Raw genomic sequence first — 11,180 nt, forward strand, 5'->3', positions numbered from 1 at the left:
AATTTTATTTTCAATCATAAATTTCAATAGACCTGTAAGTATTATCTACTTATCCACAACTCATACTAAATATATAATAAGTAAAATTGAAGATACGACGAATGACTACTCTAATTATTAAGCAAAATTATTTTTGAGGCGAACAAGAAATTACGTTCCAAGTAAATCAATTACTAACTACAAGTATGAACGTGAAAATTTATGGTGGCAATATGATATCAGATATTCAAAAGAAATTTTAGCACTTCTTTGGTAGAGTATTCAGTACTCTCTTTGTCATCGTTAAACTTACTTTCATATTAAGCCCTTGTTTAGGCCCATTTTAATACAAATTTGGGGAAAAATGAGTTTTGAATAATGATTTTTTTGGAGAATGTGTGGTTAAAAAAATAAAGAAAAGCTTTTGATTTATATGTAATATTGCTTTATAAAAGAATGTGTGGTTGCAAAATGAATTTTGAAAAAAACGAATTTTTGAAAAAAAGGTCGAACATAGGTTAATTAACTTGAATACACTATTTAATTAGGATTCAATCATGCACATATCCATTAAATAGTGACATGAATTACTGAATTTCACACTCTAGAATATTAAATTTTTTCTCCAATATACTGAGTTGGAAGAGGAAGAGTAGGACTTGGGACTAACCTAGGTATGGGCTTGGGCCTCCTCTCAAGTCTTGGTTTAATAAGAATATTATTTTTGGAGAGAACAATTAATCAACTTTGAGTAATGTTATTTATAAGTTGTACTCAGAGCCAACCGTTTGTGTGACAGTTTTGTCATTGTCAAATTATTCAATAAAAATATATTGAAACTTTATTAGAAAATGTGACAGTGATGTATAAACAACTTACAAATAATATTTTCTAATGAGGATTTGACTTGGAAACATAATCTTCCAATAATGTGTCAATTGCCAGCATGTGGCACAATAACGTAACACATGGTTAAGTAAATTCGTCCGGTGTTAAACTACAAGATATGTACATATTCCTTTTCGAAAGTACGTCTTTAAATAAATATTTTTTTTTGTTAATAATCACGGTCTCTCGAATAGGGCATGCCCCTTTCAACTAGCATGTTTCTGTTGAATAGTGATGGTCACTGTTCATGAATAGTGGATACTAATCGGTAGAAAGTTTTCCATTCGCATTTAATGCAGAGGTTATCATGCATGGTTTTCTTCTCAAATTTCAAATGCAATTGGGAATGGCATTAAAGTCACTGAATGGATATACGTGAATAGCATTGTGCAGCGAGTTAAGCGGGACAAAATTGAGAGATTATCTCTGCGTGGCAAATAAAATACACAGAATGTATTTTTGTATTGCTCTTCTTCTCTTGTTGATATAGTGAAAAATTTGTGTGAGTTTGTGGACGTAGGCACGATTGTCGAACCATGTAAATTATTGTGTCATACTTGCATTTATTTTTGTTATCTTCATTTGCTCTTATTTTAAATTATTTTGCGTCCCACTGATCTTGACAGAGTTAGTAGCTTTACACTTTCCACCACTATAATAGAATCCTCTTTGCAAAATTTTTAATCGAGTTGTTCGGCTAACTTTTGAGTTCTAGAAATGATTGTACTAATACGTGAGATTATCGCTTAAAGTCTAAAAGCACATTTTCTCAGTTCCATACTCGTTGGAAGGTGCAGGACAAGTACATAATACATAATTAACAACTTTATTATTGGCATGAAGCAAAACACAATGGAGAAAAAAAAACATTGAACTCCAACCTTGAGAGTCTCCACCGCCCCGCCCCTAGAGTTTTATGAGGGAGGTAAATTACGGGATGTGCCCAAGCAGGCAAGGGAACAAGAGCTGCCTGTACACTGCGTCTACAGAGAGTTTAATTCCATGTCTCAAGAATCGAACCCTTACACTGCGACTGCTAACAAGGCGTGAGATAATCTCACTCCTATCCTTTGCACGATTGAGCTATGCCCCGGGGGGCAAAAAGAAAAGAAAAGAAAAAACACAACAGAGAATTCACACTTAATATTGATTGAGTAAGGTCTATGTCTAATTCTTTTAGGACACGTTTGCGCCTAATATTGGACAAGCCAGTACAATGAATAAGATTTTATTTATTTTTTCTTAATATTTTACAGTATTTTCTTGTTCACCCAATACCGTGAGGTATTTACTCTAAGGATAATGCAATTGGACTTCTTTATGAATCAATTCGCTCCAACTATAACAACCAAATGCAAACTTATTTTCCCGCATAGGCTTCTTCCCTACAACCGTTATGTTGAAGCCTCTACTTTTCCGCTTTAGCGTTGAAGTGTAACGTGGGTGGAGATATTTCTATGGAGTAACCAGGATGTTTTTTAATTGTAACCAAGTATGAAGACTTACTACCAACATTTGTAACAGTTCGAGTGACAATCATGGATACTTTAAGCTTAGGCACTTCGCAATTGCTAGTGATAGATAGTTGAGATTACTCGGCGAAGGAATAACATTGGGACATTTGAAAGATGGAACGAGCAAATTACAGCTATTAGGACAGAGGAAGAGATGATAGTCAGTATAAGAAGCATTATAAACAATTCCTGAATCAACTGCCTTTGAAGGCTGAATGTGGCCCACGTTATTATGTAAAAGAATAAAATCTCATATCGAATAAAAATAAAAATTTAGACTAACTTATAAGAATTTGGGATAAAGTGTTTTTTTTTTCTTTTTCCAAATAAAATTTTCGTTTAATGGCCCCTGAATATTTTGAGTATTCTTAAAGAAATTTTTTCTTGCTACTTAGGTAACAGGCATCTCTGCTATAAGCCGGCCCGCAGTCGAAGCGAAAATATTCCAAACGAACGACATTTATTGAAATCTAATTCGGGTGACAATAGATGATTTTCTTCTCCTTGACCATATAAACATTTCATATTTGATGGTTCTTTGTGTTGTGAATCGATGGTGATATACGCTGATGTGTTGTTTTGGATGAAACTTGTGTTAGTTTTTGCTAGGATTTTATTTCATTTCTCTTGAATATTTACGAAAATGCAAGAAGACATTTTCAAGGCCGGAAAGAAAGAACGCCACTTTATGGAATAAATAAAAGAGATTCTGCTGGGAGGATGATTGAATTTTTATAATTGCATTCTTTGCATCATGACGCCTAAATAAAGATATACGTAATTGCTCGCTTCACAAAGCAAATTGAAACGGGTAGATATCTGGACTTCCAAATGAAAAAGAGACAGTTTATGGTTCACTGGATAAATTGATGGCTTGTGATACTACATGACTGCCGGCAAGCACAAATGGCAAGATAAACGCATGATGTGATCTGGATAGAAAGCGAGTGATTGAAGTATGAGTTTTGCTCGAATTCTCGTCCAGACATTTTTGTTGAAAGTGGACCGACAACAAGAAGCTGAAACATTAAAAATTCTAAATTTTTTTTTCTCCAACTATGTGGGCTAGTAATGAAATCCACAGTGTTCATATCTGTAGAAGCATATCACTTTTTTATGACTTGTCCAAAAGGTCCCATTAAGAAATTTACAAGTCAATTTCCTTCTTACTACTGCTACTACTATTACTACGTGCCTTTGTAATACATTTTAATTATTTAATTAGTAATGATTGAAGAAATGAATTAAAATAAAAGCACTTAAAAAGTTTTAAAATATAACAAAAACGATTATTTAAAGTTAAAACGAAAATGTCACAACAACCATATACACACATCATTCTACAATTATTTAAGGAAAACATTACATAAAACAAGTGAATACAATGTTTTCATTAATTTAATGTAATTTATGCAGTTGTAAAATAAATGAATAAATAATTTTTCAGGTAAATAAATTGTTGAGAATTAAAAAAAAATGAAGAAAATAGTTAAATACTTTTTATTTGGTGTAAGATTTGATGTAATGGATTGGAGATGAATTTTATTTTGGTACAAGATTTTGGGCAAAATAGTGCAAAACTCACCTTAAATTTTGATTTAGGGTTGGAGATGGCTTAAGAACTTCAACAATTAGAACAAAAATAGAGGGCCTCAAGAAGAAAAATAAGCACTTTATACCTCGTATGCATTGACTGTGGTGTTTAGTATAGATAGTTGGTGATTGACCAGAATAAGATAAAATGACAATCGGTGATTGAAAATGAGATATTTAATATTTATTAGAAAGTTGTGAGATAATTTAATGAAAACTTGAACATGTTTTTAAATTTAAAGGTTTGAGAATTCATTTATTCTTTTTTGAAAGTTAAAGACTGACCAAGGAACTTCAACAATTAGAACAATAATAGCATACCCCCACAAAGAAAAATAAGTACTTTATACCTCATATACGTTAAATTTGGTGTTCAGCATGAACAATTGGTGATTGAACAAAATAACATAAAATGACAATTGACGATTGAACAAAATAGCAAAAAATGAGAATTGGTAATTGGAAATCAAACATATTTCTAAGAAAGTTGTGGAATAACTTAACGAAAACTTGAATTTATATTGAACGTCAAGAGTTCATTTATTCTTTTTTGAAAGTTAAAGACACACTAAGAACTTCAAAAATTACTGAAAAACAATAATAGCGGACCCAGGAAGAAAAACTAGCACTGTATACTTCGTATACATTGATTTTGGTGTTCGGTATGGACAATTGATGATTGAATAGAATATGATAAAATGACAAATGGTCAAAGGGAAGAAAAAGGCCATTTGAAAGCGGGCAGTGCTACATGAACAGGGCCACATAGCCCTATTTTTTCAGGGTTTGTGGCCTTTTTTGAGAAGATTTATCCTTTGAAAGGCCTGTTAGAGAAGATTTATTCTTTGAACGCAAATAGTTTGAAAAGGGGTCAAATCTTCAACTTTTTCCTTTATGTTTAGTAATTTTTGACTAGTTCAAATATAAAAACAACACAAACAAATTGGTTTGTTTGTCCGTTACACAAAAGTTAGCCCTTGTTTGGTAGAGATTAAAATCGAATTTTTAGTAAATTTTGATAAAAGTTGATGAAATATGTAGTTGAAAAATTGTAGGTTCCATGAAATATGCGGTTAAAATTAATTGTTTATTTTGACCTAGATTTTATTCCTACCAAACAGGGGCTTATTTGGCTATACATGGATAAATTAATAGAACTAGTGCATAATTAGTACATAGGGTGTAGCCTTGTACAACCTGTAAAACACGATTTCATGTAGCATGTTCACTAATCATCTAAATTCCTATATTCTATTACAATGTTAAGTCCCTATTTGATTTAGCTAAAAATCAGATTGATAAAAATTGATGGAATGCATGTTTGAAAATTGATTAAAATTGTGAGTATCATAAAATGTGTGATTAAAATTAAGTATTGATTTCAACTTAAATTTTTATCAACTTTTTAATTAAATGTGAAAGCGTATGTGGCATATGATCATAAAAAGAATAAAAAAGTACCTAAGTTAAATAAAGCTGGAGTAGTTTTGGGCAAAGGAAAAGAATATTAAGTGCATGTTTATATATAGAACTCGAAAAATTTGTTCTTTAAATTCTGTCGGTTATTTTACATATAACCTTACTAAACAAGCCATAAAAATATGCATTTTTTTCGTATATTTATTTAGGGTATATACTGTATGACACAAAGATATATTTTCTGACAACTTTCAAGAGTACGACAATTTGTTGAGAGAATAATTTTGCAATCCTGTGTGCCCATTAATATCGTCACATAGATATAAGGTTGGGTGGATAGAGATCTCTGGAAGAGGTAAATGACGAGCCGATTTCTCGTGCATCAGAAGGATTAGAAAAGGTCTGAGTTTCACTTGAACTAGGTTTCAAGTCTTCAAGCTTCTCTCTGAGTGATTGAAGCTTCAATTCATCTTCATAGATGCTTGGATCTATCTTAAATTCCTGAACATTTATATATCCTTCAAGCATGCCACAAACCGTGGACATTGGAGGCCTTAGGGACGGAGATGGATTGGTGCACAATAGAGCAACTTTGATCATTCGTTATGCCTTGTCCATATTGAAATTTGAACCCAACCTTGGATCCATGAGCTCCATCAACCTTCCTTCGTTTTGCAAAATCGTAGCCCGAGACGAAAGGCCATTGCATGAGACCTTACTTCGTGGACATAAGAACGAAAAACAGGTTAATGAGATAAAACTTCATTATCTGATTTGGAGAAAATACAAATATCTTACCCAATCAAGAAGGCAAATGAAACTTTCACTGGGACGATATTTCATGTTGCTCTTTCCAGAAATAATTTCTAGTGCAACGACGCCAAAACTGTACACGTCTGCTTTGTAGGTTAAGTAACCCCACATTGCATATTCTGGAGCCATATACCCGCTACAAAATGAAAATGATCAAATGCATATTAGCACAAGCTTTCACTCCCATTTCTCAAATAAGCAAGTTCAAATTTCAAATGTTGCACGTGGATGATTTGAATAATAATTTAGTGTTGCAAATGTCGTGATACTAAATATTCCCAAAAGACTTTAAACCGCTTTCATCTTGTTCAAGTTTGTATAACAAGTTCAATTGTAAGTAAATAAAGTGGATTTTTCAATAAATAATTATTTTATTGGTCAACTAAAAATGGCGAGATGAAGAGAAAAAAAATCTCACATGGTCCCTGCAACTCTAGTGCTGATGTGGGAGTTATCATCCTCATCGAGCTTGGCTAAACCAAAATCGGAAATCCTTGGATTGAGGTCTTTATCAAGAAGAATGTTGTTGGGTTTTATGTCTCTATGAACAATTTTCAACGTGGATTCTTCATGCAGAAAAGCCAAGCCTCTTGCTATACCAAGAGAAAAAAATCTCACATGGTCCCTGCAACTCTAGTGCTGATGTGGGAGTTATCATCCTCATCGAGCTTGGCTAAACCAAAATCGGAAATCCTTGGATTGAGGTCTTTATCAAGAAGAATGTTGTTGGGTTTTATGTCTCTATGAACAATTTTCAACGTGGATTCTTCATGCAGAAAAGCCAAGCCTCTTGCTATACCAATACAAATTGTCTGGTTGGCCAGTCCATTTTTAATTGCCTTTCCTCTGGTCCTGTACTTGATAATACGATTCAATTAAGTGTGTGCATGGATTTTAAATACTAAATTTGTATATTAGACAAGATTTTAAAGAATGCATAACGCAGGTACAAATTCCAATTACCATATAAAGCGCGGGCAAGGCTATTGTTCTCCATGTATTCATAAACCAGCAGTAAATGGCTTCCCTCAATGCAACATCTATACAATTTTACGAGATTTGGATGCTGTAAACCAGAAATCATGCCTATTTCATTCACGAATTCACCGTTCCCTTGCTTTGATTTGGAAGACAGCTACTTGACAGCAATTACACTACCATCCAACAGTATACCCTGCAAATGAAGCATTATAGTATCACAGACATGCACGCATATAGAAATGTTAGAAAAATATAAGCGCGAAGGTATAGACAAAGTATAAGAGAGAAAAGTTGGAAGTTAATATTTCTACATACCTTGTAGACAGAGCCAAAACCACCTTCCCCAATTTTATTTGCAGCATCAAAGTTGTTTGTGGCGGCTTTGATTTGTCTAAAAGTAAAAAAGCCAGTCCGCAAATCTAATCCCCTTAGTTCTAGAAAAGAACAATTTTTAGATGTTGAATTCATTGTAAGCTATATAGTTAAGGATTTCGTCAGCTCTCTTTTTCTCTATGTAGTACACTAGAATATGTTTTAGTTTTTCTTTGATCTATTGCTTGGCCATGGTCACATCACCACGAGAAAAATATTTATCCTAAATTTGAGAGTAACTTCCATAGTTGTCAGCTGATGCATTACTACTGTAAGACTATCCATAAAATTATATACGACAATTCAATATTTACATTCTTGCTTAAATACTAAGAAAGGTCTATTTGTTCACCTTCTTCCCTTGAGATCCTGCCTCCTATATAGCCTTTCCACCATGAAAAAATAAGAATAATGAGAATGAAAAAAATTGCCAAAGCTGTTACTTCTGTTGGGATGAAAATATTCTTTCCTTCGGATGGAGGCTTAAAATCTACATAATGAAAGAAATAAAGAATAATTTGTTACATGGTGTTCAGTTTGCTAGCTAGCACCAGAAAATAATTACATAAAGGAATTGGTATAGAAAATTTGAGAACAATAACAAGTGAAAAAGAACGATAATAGATTAATTAATCGAGTACTAATTTAAGTGCCATCAACACCTGAGTCATGTTGCTTAAGTTGCAAAAGATTATGTGGTTGTGCAGATAAAATGTATATTTTCTCAAATAAATAGATAAAAAAAAAATCTTAAGAGAGATAGAGGTGTTTTGAGGATAAATTTAATGGTATTACACAAACTATCTTACCAGATTCCACAGAAATGGCAGATATCAAAGGGTCATATACTCTTCCGAAAGGGATGGCTATTAATCCTTTCCCAGAATAGTAAAATCGGATATCCAGAGTTTTATTCTTAACCGTCGCATTAAATTGTTTTTTCACAGCGTTATCAACTCCTTTCGCATCCTTCTTAATATCAAAATCTTTCAATTTCAGTTCGTCCTATATTACGTTGAATAAGTTTGAGTCAAATTGCAACAGTAAATGGCACTAAAAAAAACTGTTTATTTATTACTTGACCTGGATATAAATGTCAAACATCTGTCTCCCAAGACTCTGGAAAGAGTTATTATCTCTAAAAATTATCTCTGCAAAGTGAAGTGTCACAGTGTAGTTTCCATTTGCTAAGCAACACCCGTAATAAGTGAGAGATAAAGGAGATAGACGAGCATCTGCATAGAGTTCAGAGTCCTTCATTTTCAGCACAGATACATTGTAGGCTTTATAGTGATTCTTGAACCAAGGAAAATGTCCTGTACTACTAGTTCCCCAGTTCTCTTTTGAGTGAACAAATTGTACTGAACCTCCTGTTTGTACATTAGCTTCAAATTTTTTGTTGAAAATAGTAACTTCCCCTCCACCACAATTTACATAAAAGGAATACCAATTTGTGAAAAACCAAAGCATAATAAGTTTTCTAGAGCATCTCTAAAAGACTCTTCAAACATAAAATTTCTCTATTTTAAAGAATCAAGCCTTAAAGTTATGCTTCAAGAGACTATTTAATTTAACATTTTAATTTAGAGAGAGTTTGACTCTCCAAACTTAGAGAGTCAAACACGCTCTTTATAATTTAATGCATTTAAAATATTTCAATTTTCAGTGAAAAATAATATAATAATTTAGAGGAAAGCTAGTGAAAGTAAAAGACAAGAAAAAAACAATAAATATTTTTCTGAAGTAGTAAAATTAAGTATTATATATAAAGAACTTGTTGAAGTACTTAAAAATTTTTACTCCCTAAATTTAAATGTTCTTTATTGCGGAAGCTCATTCGAAGATCTTAGAAATGGTGAATTTCGGGCTCAGTTTTTAGTTATATTTTTCTACCAAACAACCAATCTACACTACTCCAACCCACAACCAGTATATTCATCTCGATTGCTCCTCAATCTCACCCACAAAGAATAAGGTAACGGTGATGATTTATAGGCCACAAAGGCATGGGAAAAACAACGAAAAAGGCAAGAGAATGGACCAAAATACACAAGATGAAGGCACTGATTTTCTCTCTATATGGCAACTGACTTTTCCAGGAAGAAGCAACCACATTTTTCCTCATTTTCATAAACAAATCATACACTAACGGCAAGGGGAAAAAGCAACATATATATAGGGTTAGGTTAGGTTTTAGTTGGACCAATAAGGGTTAAATGGGCCAAAATTCAAAGCCATCTAAGAGGTAATATATATGGGCTGTGAGTAGCTCTAATTTCTTAAGCTACTTCCTACAGTCCATATTGTTTTTAGGTCGCGCTTTTAGACTTAACTGTTGGTAACAATTTCACTCATCGACCAATACCTATGAAATTCAATCTGACATTTAATAATCATAGCCAAAGATTTATTAGGTATCAAAACTCAACAAATCTTCACCTTTATACTCAATCAACTTACAAGTAATCAAAATACAAAGTTAGTACTTACACAATCAAAGTAGCTAATAAAATTGGGATCACAGACTTTACCTCGTGTTTTGGACCCGAAACACATACCATACCAACTTTACGTACTCACCAGGGCTATAGTCTTAAAGAAATACCCAAGTAGAAGTTTATTATAATAGTAAACAATCAAGAGCAAATAAATATGCGATGAAGATATAACATATGATAATACACAGATCTTTTCAAACCCATGTTCGCACAGAACAAAAGATTAACACCAAGTTAATCAATAAACGGTTAACATATATACAACAAATGCATAAATGACCACATGAAAAGATCTTACCACACTTATCCTATCCCATTTTTGTTTCCCTCTCATTGCCCACCATGTTTACTAAACTGATCACTCAATTCATGTCTAATTCATAAATCACAATAGGTCCTAAATTCGTAGGATAATCCTATATCATCATATCATTTTTCCAACCTACGTGGATACATGAGTCTCCACCTAACATAAGTGATAGACGTGTATCTCTTACACTCCACATGATCATGATTTTCTCAGTTAAAGAGTTCCAACATTTAATCACATTTTCACTCGTGATCAAAATGTCACATCTCACATTCCTGGTACAAACCACCAATGTACCCCTAGTCATCTATACTCCACCTCACCAATAGACACACAACACAATTATTGCTATTACATCCTAACCCACTATGCATGCAAACAATTATACCAAATAATCACATTGCTCTCAAATTCATACAATGGCACATATTAAACACATAGAAATGTCATATAACTATGCAACATAATTAAGCAATCACACATGCAGAAAGGAGTACACACATTTGCACATGCAATAACTAGATTTACTCTTAATAAACCTCACTATGATTATCACTCGACCTTATAGCCACATTTACCTCACCTCTCATCTTACCCTTCTGCTTATTCCCTTTTTTGGGATAATCTCTCACAAAGTGTTTAGACTTACCAAAGCTGTAACATTAGTTACTACTAGACTTATCCCAACCTTTAACCTTTTTTTTTACCACCCTCATCACTCGAGTCATCACTTGAATCACAACTGTCTTGATTTCTTCCCGAATTTATTTGTTTAAACTTCATTTTACTCTTCATTATATATAACTCACAACT

At 33.0% G+C, this 11,180-nt stretch overlaps 1 pseudogene; it reads right to left on the reverse strand.

Moving 5' to 3' along the window:
- Positions 1-5,705: 5,705 nt before the first annotated feature.
- LOC111397953 lies at positions 5,706-8,935 on the reverse strand (annotated as a pseudogene).
- Between the last annotated feature and the right edge of the window lie 2,245 nt (positions 8,936-11,180).

The sequence above is a fragment of the Olea europaea genome, chromosome 7, assembly GCF_002742605.1.
Source record: "Olea europaea var. sylvestris chromosome 7, O_europaea_v1, whole genome shotgun sequence".
Classification (NCBI taxonomy): domain Eukaryota; kingdom Viridiplantae; phylum Streptophyta; class Magnoliopsida; order Lamiales; family Oleaceae; genus Olea; species Olea europaea.